Here is a 15446-nt window from a genome sequence, read left to right as displayed (position 1 = left end):
AAGGATCATCATTTCATCATTTTAAAAGATCATAAAAATTTTTAACATGCTATAACATATTTTCAAATAGCTTTCTGAAACAAATGGAATTGAAGACAATCATGTTAAATCCTGTAAAACTAGAGTTTCTCCTTGAAAAGGAAATTAAGATTATCGATTCACTTCCCAGTCATTGAGGCACTAAATGTATTAATAATTTTCAATTGAAAAACTTAAGAGTAGGAGCTTTAGGCATTTAGGTAAGTGGTAAGCGTATCAGAAAATCGACCTTAAATTGTTTGGCATATCGCTTGCTTTTGTTTCTCCTCATCATGCATTAAAGAAAAGAAAAAAGAAGAAAAAACACAATCGCTTACGTTTTTTCAAGTAAGAATAGCCTATTGTTTTCTTTAAAACCGGACATGGACCCGCTCCTTTTTAAAAATGATCCTTTTAATAAGCAAACGTATGTGTATTCGTATGCTATCTCTTGGAGCACATACTGTACCCCGGTATTGACGAGTCAAGCCAGCAAGCGCCAAAAAAATTTAGAGATTTGCAAGAAACGTATTTTGCCTGGTCAAATCTTTATAGGACTGCAACTAACGGAGAGCGTTCACGAATACGTTATTATATGCGTAATATTAATGTTCTTTTCGTATGATTTTCAATATGGAAAAAAAATCGGAAAATAGTCTGAAATTTATGCCAAACTATAACTTATAAAAATATGTAGTAATCAGCTAACGAACATATCAATTTGAAGTGAGAAAAAAGAACGTTTTAAAAACATAACAAAAATAGTGCTTAAAAACTGAAATCCTTGATTGCGAAAACTTTAATCTGTCAGAAACAAATTCTTTTATTTTATTACTTATTTATTTGTGTAATGATGTGAGGAAGTGTTTGCATGTGTTGTAATTTTTGAATTTTTCAGCTGCAGATTTCGTTTCGGTGACGAATTTCAACTCACCTTCTTCCATTCAGGCGGAAATTGAAAATAGTGTAACGGATTCGGTGCGACTTCCACTTTCTTGAAATGAAGACACAGTTCTTGATAAAACACAGGAAATTTATTTACACTATGTACAGGAAAGATCTTCAACAACTGCTAAATTATTCATCAGCAATAAAGCAATTATCACACAACACCGTAAACTCAACGTTTACACACGTACTTACTTCCAAATACGAAAACAACACAGCGAAATGCCTCGCTATAGACAGAGCAGAAATGCTCTCAGTTCGAAATATCAATCGAAACTAACTGTTTATCCATCGCTAACGGCTTAAATCGAGGCCTTCGAGATAAAAAGGCCATCCAACTAGCAAATGACGTCATCGTTTGTCGATCCACAATGATATTGGGAAGGGAGCACTTCGATTAATATTTTGGTTAAATAAAACTATTTGGTTTATTTATTATTGTCTTCTGTTATTCAAGTAGCATTACAAGTTCTACTTTTTCATTTGAAAACATAAAAAGGAACCGATAATCATACATTAAAAAATACACTGAGCTTAATTCATAGTCTTACAAAGTATTCAAATAACTAAACACGATTTTATTTTACAATCATGTTAAAACAAAGTGATAAATAAACACAGTTTTATTTTTCATTAGAAATTGTTTTTTAACTAATCGCATTTTAAGTACTCGTATATTGTATTGAAACATTAAGTCTTAAGAAGTATTCAAATAAATAAATGAACTTTCATTTTACAATTACAGCAAAACAAAAAATAATATTACTATTGTATTTGAATAAGAATTAAATGAAATTTTAAAAAATAAATAAACATTTTTACTTAAGTAAACGGGAAACAGGACTGCAATATGTTTCAAAGACATAACATCAAATTAAAGTACATAATACCAGATTATTAATGTTAACTTAGCTGAGCAAATTTATGCTTTTAAAAAGACGTGAATGCTTGGGTGCCATCCCCAAAGTAGACGGTGCCCTACCCCCTTCAATTATGAAACCTTCAAAAAAAAAAAAAAAACCAAAACATCTCCATCTCCCTTAAAATTTCAAGGGCACAGTTATTTATAACTATAGCCGTTGAAAAGCTATCATTACTATGAGACTATGATTCCGACCCCCCCCCCTTCGGTGGGCACTCTCGAAAAATTACACAGGAATTCAACTTGAAAAACGTTAATTAAAGAATGAATGATACATCATGAATACTGTATGTTGTATATCAAAAAATGTATTCAATATCTAAACAGCCTTTTTTTTTTTGGAATTCGGCTACTTTCCCATTTTTAGCTTTTTCTGCTGCTAATGATTCTTGTGTGTGGGGGGGGGGGGCTTTAATTGTTCATCATTTTAGGCTTTTGAAAAATTATTTTAAAAAGCATTAATTGATGACAAATTAATATTTTTCAAAAAACTTTTCATAGAATGACCATTTTAACAACTTTCTTTAATACTTAAAACCTCATATATGTTAAATTTAGATCAACATTTTGCTAAGTATGCTCTTTTAGGAAATCAATGTGACAGTTTTGTGACAGGGGGAAGGGAGGGGATAACAAGAAGTGTGACATCACGCGTTGTTTATAACAATATGCTCATGTTGAACAGCGTTACATGTAACAAGGAGGAGGGGGGGGGGATTTGTTCAAAAGTTTGTAACATACTTTATAGACAGCCCTTTAATTCAATTTATGTTACAGTTTCAGAGTTCCTGAAAGCTTATTAACAGAAAACCCAAGGAGTTCAAAAAATATGTAGTTCAAGACATTTTGCCCTTTTTAAGCATAAACAAACAAGCATAGAGCATTTGGCAAAAACACGTTGTGTATCCACTGCTCAAAATTAATCTTTCGCAAGCCCAGAAATTATGAATACCGTTAACTTAACCACAATGTGTGCATAAATATCATAAAACCTAAAGACAACAGTGAAAAAAAAACCATATATATATTTTTTAATTTACGCACAGAACCAGCTTGTTTGAATAACATTGCAGGGGCGTAGTTGGGGGGAAATGTTTAAGTATCGAACCCACGACCTCCGGCGTTCAAATCTAATCTTTTATCTCAGAACTACGGAAACCCATCAAGGAATGTTTTTTGATCAAAATAACACATGCTAGCGTATAAAACAATTTAATCGAAACCGAAAATATAAGATTAGTTCAGTTAAAAGCCTGTTTCAATAAACTTGTTTACATTTTTACTGAATATCAACACCAAGTTACGCTTCTGATAGCAACAAGTATATTCGCAGAAAATTTTGACATATGTATATTGTTAGTTTGGAAAATCCATTTCGAATAAATGCGTGTTCAAAGTTGAAAAAATAAAGAAATAAAAAGTTGCAAGTTAACCGTTTCAAATATTAAAGCAGTATGCTGAAATTACAAATTACAGACAAAGATATCGGAAAGGAAACTGACAATTGTTTGTGTAATGGAGGAAAACTTAAGAAATCTTAACTGCATAAAATGTAAATTTGTTTATCTGAGAAAAGAGTACTTACCTCCGAACTTTAAAATTTATTCCATGAGGCGTCCAGCTTTTTGCTTTACATGCAGGTTGTTCGGCAGCGGAACTCGCTGACTCACTTTTCACTCAGCAGATACTTAAGACTTATATTATACATATATTTTTTAATTGCCTCTACATTCCGGTACGTGGGAAGGAAGAGATAAATCCAACAGAATTGTATTCAAAAATATGCATCCGAAGTTACATATTTCCTATTTCATCTATATCAACCAGAGCAAGCAACACTACTGGTAAACTGCACTGTTTTTAAGTTTCGCGCCAAGTTCAAAGATCGACTACTGGTGGCGTAACGAAGCGGGGGGGAGGGGAGTTGTCTGGCCTGTTATCACGTGGGTCTCGCTTAAATACACCGAAAAGAAATTTCTCAAATATTCCACACGCTTCTGTAAAGTAGTAGACCGTTATCAAATTTTATCAATGAACAAAAAGGAAATAGGGGTCGTATACTTTAGCCGAATGAAAAAGGGGTTGTATATTCATTATGGGAAACTATTTACAGGTTACGTGCCTACAATAATTACTATTTACAGAATTTGTAACATTGCCCCCTTCCTAAGGACTGCACGTCCCGGGCAGTACAATCCCCAGAAAGGGTGCCAAACTTCTATCACAAGTTCACAATTATACACATTAATTAATAACTAACAGATACAGAAAACACAATAATAACAAGAAATATTACTAAACATTAAAAGCAAAAATTATCTACAACTTTTATGTTATCAACCATGGTTGTTTACGTAATACTCATGAACTATGGCCATAGTATGGGGCTAACCGATCATAATGTACAACCCTAGGTTTTGCATTAGGTGATTTTTGGATCCTCACTACGACGTCATTTAGTCGGTTGAGGACTTTGTAGGGTTCATCCCAATGCGACTGCAATTTGGGTGACAGACCTTTCCGTCGGATGGGATTCCATAACCAAACCTTGTCGCCTTCGTTGAATTCATGTCCAGTAGACCTTGTGTCGTATCGGGTCTTCATCTTCTTCGCCGCGATGTTGATTCGCTCTCGTGCGAAGTTATGAACGTCTTCCAACCGGGCCTGGAGATCCTGGATGTACTCCTCAGGCGATGCAGGCGCATCCGGAGGACGACCGAAGACGAGATCACAAGGTAGCCGAAGCTCTCGTCCGAAGAGCATCTGAGATGGGGCAAATCCGGTAGTCTCGTGGACAGCACTGCAGTAGGCCACCAGGAACAAAGGTAGCTTCTTGTCCCAATCCTGTTGATTTCTGGATGCCATAAGTGAGAGATTGTTCAGGATTGTGCGGTTAAATCTCTCCACCATGCCGTCCGATTGTGGGTGTAGTGGTGTTGTCCTAGTTTTCTCAATTCTGAGAATTTGACATAGGCCCTTAAACACAGCAGAGATGAAATTCCTCCCTTGATCGGAATGAATCTGCAAAGGTGTTCCATATCTCGAGATCCAATGTTGGACTAGAGTCTCTGCTACGGTGGTAGCCTCTTGATCTGGAATGGGATATGCTTCCGGCCATTTGGTGAAGTAGTCGATGGAAACAAGAATGTATTTGTTCCCATCAGCAGTTCTTGGTAGAGGACCCAGGATGTCGATCCCAATTCGTTCGAAAGGAGCTCCAACGTTGTACAGATGTAGCTTCCCTCTGCTTCTCTTCTTCGATCCTTTACGAGCAGCACAGGCGTCACAAGAACGGCACCACTTCTCCACGTCATCCTTCGCCTTGCTCCAGAAGAAGCGCTCCCGAACTTTATTGAGGGTTTTCAAGACACCAAAATGTCCTCCAGTCGCACTACTATGTATTTCTTTCAGAACATCTGAAATCCTGGATCGGGGAAGTAGTAACTGCCACCTAGATGTCTTGCCGTCCTCAGATTCCCATTTCCGGTGTAGCACGCCGTTCCGTAAATGGAGTGAGTTCCATAAAGCCCAGTATCTTTTTGTTGCAGGACTGAAGATGGAAACGTCCTGCCAGCTAGGGCGTCGACTGTCACTTTCCATGAACTCTAAAATTGGTTTTATGTCGGGGTCTTCAAGTTGATCTTTTCGAACTTGGTCATCACTCCATGGATCAGGTTCTGATGATGTTGGAGTCACTGTCACCTGATAGGCGGTAGGGCTAGTCGTTCCATACTGTTTCTCGATTCGGGAACAATAGTGGCAGTTCTCAGGACAGGGTCTCCTTGATAAAGCGTCGGCATTACCGTGAGATAACCCTTTTCGATGCTTGATCTCCATGTCATATTCCTGGAGCCGCTGTATCCATCTGGCTATCTGGCCTTCCGGATTTTTGAAGTTCAAAAGCCAAGTTAATGAGGCATGATCTGTCCGAAGCAGAAATTTTCGGCCGTAGAGGTAATGATGGAAGTGTTCTACAGCTTTTACTATGGCCAGTAACTCCTTTCTGGTGACGCAGTAATTTCGCTCCGGCTTGGATAAGCATTTGCTCCAGTAAGCGATGACATGTTCATTTCCGTCAATTTCTTGGGATAAAACAGCTCCGATGCCCTCGTTGCTCGCATCAGTGTCCAGGATGAAGGATTTTTCAGGCTGAGGATAGGCGAGGATAGGCGTGGATGTTAAAGCCTCCTTCAGTCGTAGAAATGCATCTTCGCATTCTTTGGACCATTCAAACTTTTGCTTGCTCTCCGTCAGCTTATGCAAAGGTCGTGCAATGTTGGAAAAACCCTTTACAAACTTCCTGTAGTACGTGCAGAGCCCCAGGAAACTTCGCAGCTGATGGATGTCTTCGGGACGACTCCAACTCTTGACTGCAGATACCTTTTCTGGATCGGTTTGTACACCTTCAGAAGAGATGATGTGACCAAGGTAGTTCACTTCCCGGCGGAACAAATTACATTTGGACGGGCTTAACTTCAGATTGGCTTCCTTAAGCTTCTGCAGCACCTTCCTAAGATTTGCCAGATGTTCTTCGAAACTGCGTCCCACGATGATGATATCGTCTAAGTAGACCAGACAGGATTCGTAGGAAAGTCCTCTTAACACTGTCTCCATAAGACGCTCGAACGTAGCTGGTGCATTGCAGAGGCCGAAGGGCATCACTTTAAACTGCCATAAGCCTTGTCCAGTTGTAAACGCTGTCTTCTCTCGGTCATCAGGGTGTATCTCAACCTGCCAGTAGCCGCTCTTCAAGTCCAGGGTCGAAAACCACTTGTGTCCGGAAAGAGTGTCAAAGGTGTCGTCTATCGGTGGAAGAGGGTAACTGTCTTTCTTGGTGATTTCATTGAGCCGTCGGTAATCGACACAAAATCTGGTGGAGCCATCTTTCTTTCGGACTAAGACGATGGGAGAAGCCAAGGGATTGGATGACGGTTCGATTACATCATTCTCCTTCATCTCTTTCAGGAGGGTCTCAACCTCTTCCTTCTTGGCGAACGGTAGTCGTCTTGGATGCTGTTTAATAGGGAGGTGTTCTCCAGTGTAAATCCTATGCTGCGTTAAATTCGTACGGCCAACATCCTCCGATGTAGATGAAAACAGATGCTTGAAGTCGTCCACCAATTGTTCCGCAGCAGTTCTTTGATCTTTCGATAATGGCGCACTCCCAATTAACTTCGACGTCAAGGACTCAGAAGACACAGTCTCAGGGGAATTGATTCTTCTAATGATGCAGTTTACTGGAGTACAAGTTGCCAACACTTCACCTTTTCGGATATTCCTTGGCCTTTCACTCACGCTAGCGACTCTCACAGGAATTACATCCTTAGAAAGGTCCACAAGCGTAGATGCTACCAGTACTCCTTTTAGGCTATTGCTTAGGTTAGGGTATTCAATGAGTCCAAATCGAAAACTATTGCTTTCTTCAAGGGAGCCAGGTATTAATGATTCCGACCTTGAGGGAATCGATAAATCTGTTTGAGCTATTATTTGATGAGCGGATTTTACATCACTCTCTGCAGGGAAAACGGCTATGTCTTCTCTAATCGAGTGCAGCTCATTAGTCTTGAAGTCGAGAGTGAAGTCAAATTTCTTCAAAAAGTCCAATCCGAGAATGAAGGGGTCCGTGATATTAGCGACGAATGCCGTATGATGGTAGGTGGCATTCCCAAACACTATTTCCAAGTCCACTTTACCGTCAATCTCAATTTTGTCACCTGTCACAGTCTGGAGACTTACGCGTGGCGATGTCCACAGCAGTTTCAATCCAAATTCACGAGCCACATCTGTCCTAATGATTGTCACATTGGCTCCAGTGTCAACAATCAGTCTGCAGGGGTTCCCATTTACATGTGCGTAAATGAAAAGTCCATCACTGCCACTACCAGAAGAGGAAATCTGCAGAGCTTTAGTGGTGGTGATTTCCTTCCCTCGCGTAGCTTGGCGAGCCGGACAACTCCTTCGCAGGTGTCCTTCACTACCGCATTTCCAGCACTTCTGCTCTTGTTTCTTTTGGGCTGTTATGCTGCTCAAATGTCTTGTCAAGTCACCGAGTTGTCTCCCAAGTTCAGCGAGGTGGGACGACCTGGAATCAGACTCATCAGCTTCCTGAGTCCGGATTAGATGGCGATCCACACGGGTTGCTTCTTGGGCGGCCTCGTATCTCATCGCATACACAACGGCAGAATTCAGGTCTTTGACATCCGCCATCCGTAGAGCTTTCTGGATTTCCGGATCTCGAACCCCGTCGATGTAGTAGTTGAGTGCCAGGTTGTCTCGAACATCCGCAGGGCAGTCGTAAAAAGCAAGATGAGACAGTCTCTCGATGTCCGCCGCAAGCTCTTGCAGGGTTTCCCCAGTTTTCTGGAAACGGGACTTCAACTGGAGTCGGCTGAAATCTTTCTGGCACTTCTCACCGAAGCGAAGCTCCAACGCAGATGTGAGGGAGGCGAAATCCAGGCGCTGGCTGTTCGAAAGGGTCTGAAGAATGTCCGCTGCGTCACCTCTCAGGGATGCTGCAAGATGGCAGGCCTTGGTAGCAGAGTCCCATCCGTTCGCTTCCGCCACTATCATGAATTGGGTCTTGTACACCTGCCACGAACTTTTCCCATCAAATGTGGCCAGTTTAATGGACGGTCTAGCAACAGATGTGGGAGCGCCAAACTGTACAGAGCTGCTTTCCGCGGTCGCCAATCTCCTTTCCATGTCTTTAATCATTTCTTCCTTAAATGAGGTAAATTTCTTGTCTTCTTCTTCCAACCAATTTTCCACATTGGCGATACGCTCTTCCACAGTATCAAATTTTTCTTCCAGAGCATCGACTTTATCTGCCATGGCGGTTAGTTGATTCTCCATCATGGTTTTCATCGACGTTAAGTCACTTTTCATTTCATCTTGACTTGTAGTAATTTTAGTAGTTAAATCATTATTTAACTGTTCTTGGTTAGTCGCTAATTCATTTTTTAATTGTTCTTGATTTGCAGTAAAACTTGCAGTCAAATCACTTTTTAATTGGTCTTGATTAGCCGCCATATCATTTTTCAATTGTTCTTGATTAGCCGCCATATCATTCTTCACAGAGGTGATTGCGTCAAGAAGTTGTTTTAATTGTTCATCCATTGCGCGGGTAATCACCATAAAAATAAAGTCCAAATTTAAAAAGTCTTTATGAAAAAAAAAATGTCCAAAGTCACACTTACTGCAAGAAAGTCCTGAAGTAGCCCCACGTTGGGCGCCAAATTGTAACGGATTCGGTGCGACTTCCACTTTCTTGAAATGAAGACACAGTTCTTGATAAAACACAGGAAATTTATTTACACTATGTACAGGAAAGATCTTCAACAACTGCTAAATTATTCATCAGCAATAAAGCAATTATCACACAACACCGTAAACTCAACGTTTACACACGTATTTACTTCCAAATACGAAAACAACACAGCGAAATGCCTCGCTATAGACAGAGCAGAAATGCTCTCAGTTCGAAATATCAATCGAAACTAACTGTTTATATATCGCTAACGGCTTAAATACACCGAAAAGAAATTTCTCAAATATTCCACACGCTTCTGTAAAGTAGTAGACCGTTATCAAATTTTATCAATGAACAAAAAGGAAATAGGGGTCGTATACTTTAGCCGAATGAAAAAGGGGTTGTATATTCATTACGGGAAACTATTTACAGGTTACGTTCCTACAATAATTACTATTTACAGAATTTGTAACAATAGCATTATTTGGAGGACTAAAGAAAAATGAGAAACACAATATCTTTGGAAAAGGTAATTAAAACGTATTCATTCCACCGCAAATCCCTCATTTCTTCAAAAAATATCACTTGACACGTTCTTCCATGATTTATTTAAGTGTGCTAAATTTATGCGCAAAATCACACTAAATTTAATTAAAATAAGTACATAGCACCTAAATATGCGATTGCTGTGACAATTAAAGCTTACATGCTCGTTTAACAGGATTGCCCCCCGCTGCAAGAACGAAAAAGTACCCCCTCCTCAAATGCTAGGGAGTGCCCCCCAGAATGAAAGCTTCCCAAAAAGAGAAAAATACCCCCTCCCACAAAAAAAAAAAAAAAAAAAAAAATCAGTGGCGCAGTCAGCGCCATCCACCCTTACCTCGTGGACATCGCTGTTATCGTTAATAGGACAATGAAATATCTTCTTAGATTAAAGAGAACGAAATAATAGTAAAAATTAATTCATTAACATAAAATAAAATTAAGGCATTTTAAGAACGATCTTCTTTGCTCTTGTTTATATCGTGTTTTTATCCATTGAATAAACAGTTATATTCAAAAATTAAAGCAGAATAATATTATGTTTAAAATAATTAATAATATGCGAGAGCGCCAAAAAACCAATTATAAGCAACCTAGTATATTCCTCTTTTCAGATTATAACGAAGAGTCAGCCTCTATTTCATTCGCATTGGCCATCTGTATAAACAGTATACTGGGATAGCGGTATTAACTTTTTGCGATTCTGCATACATCACCACAAAACTCCAAATAATTTTTCTAGAAAAAAAAAGTCATATTTGCAACACAAATTTTCCTCCAGTTCAAAAAATTGCAAATGTTGTTGACTTCACCTAACATTTATCTCATTTTATTTTTCTTAAAAATTATGTTTCCAACAATTTAGTGAATCATAAGAAAAGGTTTTTAAAAAAAAAGTAAATTGAATATGAAGAAAAAAAATCATACAGCCAGTGCGTGCCGGGGCTGCCATAAAAGTTCAAGAATGGAATTCCCTGACATTTCCAGGTTTTCCAGTTGCTTTTAGAAAAAAATTCCAGGTTATTGAATGTTGACTTAGGTTGTTAAATACCAATACAACATATTTTTAATGTAAATAAACCTTCTTTATGAACCAAATAATGCTTTTAACAGTGGCGTAGCGTAGGGAGGGGGGCAAAGGGGGCACTCCCCCCGGGCGGCACTTTGCTAGGGGCGACAAATTCTGTAACACTAAATTAAAATCAAAAAAGTTTTTTTTTTTTTTGTTTAAGACGGCGCTTTGCTAGGAATGGCGAATTGTATCTCACTAAATCAACATCAAAAACTTTTTTTTTTAACTCTTCAGTTCTAAATTGTCTCAGGAAATTTTTCTCGTTGAGCCACAAGTACGAAATACTGGATACTAAAATGTGTGCGAATTATTTATCACTAGAACTGACATAGTAAGACGAGAAGGGAGAGTTCAACTTCATTGAAGAGGATTATAAATATCACAAACATTGACAAGCAGTCCGGGGCGGGCTGGGACCCCCAAGCAGTGGCGGATCCACAGGGGGGGCCATCGCCCCCCCCCCCCCAACAGACTTCGTGTTTTTTTTTTTTTTTTTTTACTATTAGGTTGCATACCAAAATAAATCGTTTTTGTTTGAATACTTTCTGAAGAATAATCTAATTTTTTTCAAATTCAAAATTTATACATTAAATTTTTTTCATTTATGCTCAAAATTTAAATGATAAATGTTAAAAATTGAAAGCGTATTTCCTTCTCAGCGTTTGTTTTATATCGTTCGAAGGTGTAATCATTCCTGCATATTTATAACTGGTGCCATACATACGTTTTATTTTTGCTCCGGGGGGGGGGGGGTATTACATATTCCCTTAATTTGCGGTTTTTTAGTTGATTGATATGAAAATACGGGTTTTTTTTCTCCTTTATTTATTTGATAAATTTAATTATTTTATATATAAATGTGAGTTGATGAAGTCAGTAGCATTGCTACGGTGGCGCGGATGGGTTTGCCCCAGGTGGCACCTGAAATTGATCTTCAACTTTTTTTGAAAAATTTAAATGCTTCAATTCTAAAAAAAATTCCCCAACATTTCAATTTATATTAAAAATTATTTTGCAGGGCGGGGCTAAGCCGGGTGACACCCCCTAGAGTGTGACACTAAAATGAATATGAGAAATTTCGATGTTTCAATTCTGAATTTTATTTCCAACATGAAAAAAAAATATTTTTTTTCTATCAAACATATTGCTCTCACTAGAAGGGCATTTGAGGCGGCTGGTACTCATATGGAGTGGGGCGGGGGGGGGGGGCGGAGACACCCAAAACGCATGTAAGAGATGATAATGTAAATATCAACGGAAAAATATAAATACCAACAGAAATTCGCATATGTTTTATAATCTCTCAAATGCATTGGTATCAATACGAGGGAAACGTTTATTTCGGATGATATCCCTCTCGGGGGGGGGGGGACACAACTTCGTTTTGTTTATGAATATTGTATGAACTTCGTTTCTTTCATCGAACATTGAATAAGGTTTTTTTTCGCCTTCGGTTGATGGGGAGGGGTGAGGAGTGATAGCACAGATTACCACCCCGGTTGACATCCAAGTTTGCTACGCCACTGATTAAGTGTAATTTAACAATGCTGTAACAGAATATGGTTTTTTAACAGATCAATTTTTTTTTTTAATTGTTAAAAGATCTTTTCTGTCTCTTGTATTTCGCATTTCCTAGTAAAATCTTATTCAAACAAAAGTAAACTACACTTAAAACGTTTTATTTTGATCCTAAATTTATTTTAATACTGGTTAAATAGTGGAAAATTATGTTTTGTATAACGAAATTTAACCGCTTTATTTGCTTCTGGTTCTATCATATAAGCAATTTTTGTTACAAGATTTATTTCGATATATCTTTATTTAAACTTTTGTTTCGCGTTTTTTACTGCCGCTATTTGTAGTTATAGTGAACTTTGGTAGTTGCTTGTTTTCATTTTTTCGGCAATCATTAGACATTATTTTTATTCAAAAATGTATTACCGAGGAGATTCATAGAAATGCCTCATAAATCCATGTCATATCGATCTCTGAAAATCCCACGTTACATTAGAATGGTATTTTCTTTCATTCCATAATAGGATGAGAGAAAATATATAAAAAATGGCGATATAAGGGAATGTATTTCCTTTATTTGTAAGACTCAATTTAAAAGCTCATGAATGATCTTCGCAACGAAATAGCTTTTGTGCGTCCGATACTTTTGAGCGCATGTAAGAACGGATGGGATGGAATCATAGGCGGCTCGTGGGGGCAACTCTCCTTTTCAAAAACAAAGGGGCACTGCCCCTCCGTTTTTCTAACTTCAAAGTTATAGATCGACTGGAAAATGCTGGTGCTGATCGATTCACGTGTTTAAAGAAAGAAGAATTGACTTAATAAGGGTACTTTAAATGTTTGTCACGTTTTTTGATGAAGATTAAATTGGAGCTTTGAATCGAAAGAAGGAAGTCTACTGTTGATATTTGTCTCGAGATTTCAGGTCGTGTCCCTAGGTTTTTTTTTTTTTTTTTTTTTTTTTTTTTTTTTGAGACGATCATTTAACCAACAACAAAAATACCATAGCCCAATTTTATAAAATTTAAAATAAAATAATAAATAAATAAATAAGGGCGCTGCCCACATCCCCCCTCCCGTGACTTCTCTGACCCCCCCCCCCCCCCAAAATTTTTTATGGACCAATCGCCCATGGATAAAATCGCCCCCCCCCCCCAAAAAACAGGCCTCTGGATCCGCCACTGCCCCCAAGAGGGCGCCAACCCTAACTAACAAAGGGCGCAAAAAAAAAAAAAAAACGTAGGCACACAGATGGTTAAAGGCCGAAAAAAATGAAGAAAAAAACGAAGGTGCACACGTTCAAGGACGCAAATTAATATAAAAACTTTAAAAAAATTTGAATTTTTTACGTCTTGAATTGAAATTATGTTTCGCGCAATAAAGATTTACGAGTGTATGTGTGTAGGCGTTTAGGCATGTGTGTGTAGGTAGGCGTGTGTGTGTGTAGACGTATGTGTGTGTGTTTAGGCATGTGTATGTGTTGTGTCCGTGTGTAGGGCATAGACGCCACTACCCAGGTTTGGTCTCGCTCGCGGAGGCCGGTGGAAGGTGGAGTTAGCAGAGTTAAGTTTTATGCTTAAGTTAAGCCTTGAATGAACGGAAACGATTTCTAACCATGGCTACAAAAGTCCGTCCTGGTTAATAAGGAGCAAAATAAAAAAGGGTGCGGATAAATTTGAGGGAGTAAAAAAGAAATAGCCCGAGGGTGCAAATTTGAGGGCGCAACAAGAAACGAGAGTGCACAAGTTCGAGGGCGCAAAAAGGGGGGAGGACAAAACGAAGGTACACGCTTGAAGGAGCAAAAACTTTTACAGATGGCGCACAGGTTCGAGGTCACAAAAAAAAAGTAAAAAAACGAAAGAGCTGAGGTTTAAAGGCGCAAAGGTTTTTAGTGTTTAAAAAAAGTGCACAGGTTTGAGTGCGTAAAAACCGTCAGACAAGTTTGAGGGCGCCGAAGAACCAAAAAAAAAAAAAAAAAACGAAGTCTTACTGAGGACGTTCATTAGCCCGCAGGCCAGTCCGTCCCTGCAAGCAGTCATTGCAGTGATGTTCTCATCAATTTTTCTGAGGGTTTACTCCCAGTAATCCATTACGTACAATATGTGTGTACGATCATATGCATCATTTGTCAAAATATGAAAGTTTTTGAAGCTTGAGGACATACGTTATTTCTTTATTAGTTAATAAAAGTAAGGTTTCAAAGAAATTCTGAAACGAAGTCTGAGGAGTGCCAGCATCCAGGAGTTCATAGCACCTATAGCCGTGAAATTTTTTGCAAAATTACTTCGAGCCCCGGTGGTTTGCACCTGGGGTTTTGTGTTTGAGTATACGGCGTATGTGGAGCATAACCCTATGGGAACATCCCTGGTCATTGTTTTAACTGAGTGAGTGCGCCGCCACGTGTTTCCAAAAACCTTATGCGTCAGTGGTTTTTTTTTTTTTTTTTTTTCAGAGCCCTTAATCATAAGCGACTTTTTGTTTTATTATTATTATTATTATTTTTTTTTTTTTTTGCTCTCTCAAACCTGACGGCCCCCGTTTTCCTCCCCCTTTTCTTTTTGAGTCCTCAAATCTATGCCCCCCCCCCTTTTTTTGCGCCCTTCAGGTTTGGGAGTCAAGATTGGCCTACTCTTAGGGGACCCAATCCGCCCCTGGAAGAAAGATCCGTTTTTGGGTCCAAAACGTTAATTTCGAATAAAAAACGAATTATTCATCGACTTTTTTTCGGAAAGGTCTATAAACCTTCCCATCAGCACTAACCTAGGCAAACTGAAAAGTTTAACGAAATCGGTCCGGTATTTTCCGAGTTTACCCTGAACATATTAATTTGGAGTTTGTTATTTATATACGGAAGATACTAATGCTATATTATAGGCATGCTTAATTTCATTCGAAATCTTAATTATATTCCGTTTTCTACGAGAAGACACTTAACTCCTCCTTCGTCACGTGATATCCGATGATTATATTCTGCTGTTTCCAGCAGAAGGTATATTCGGATCACAAGAACATTTTGTTGTAGAAGCAGCAGTTTTTAAAATGTAATAACTAAAATGACAACAGACAAGTGAAGCAAAATGTAAAGGACTCTAGGACTTTTTTGCACATTGAAATGCATGCCCAAGTTAAGGCTATCTGGTTGTCTCATTTAGAACGCGTGAATTGCTTACTGATCACCC

Source organism: Uloborus diversus, chromosome 2, assembly GCF_026930045.1.
Source record: "Uloborus diversus isolate 005 chromosome 2, Udiv.v.3.1, whole genome shotgun sequence".
Taxonomy (NCBI): Eukaryota; Metazoa; Arthropoda; class Arachnida; order Araneae; family Uloboridae; genus Uloborus; species Uloborus diversus.
Note: the sequence above shows the minus strand (reverse complement) of the source record.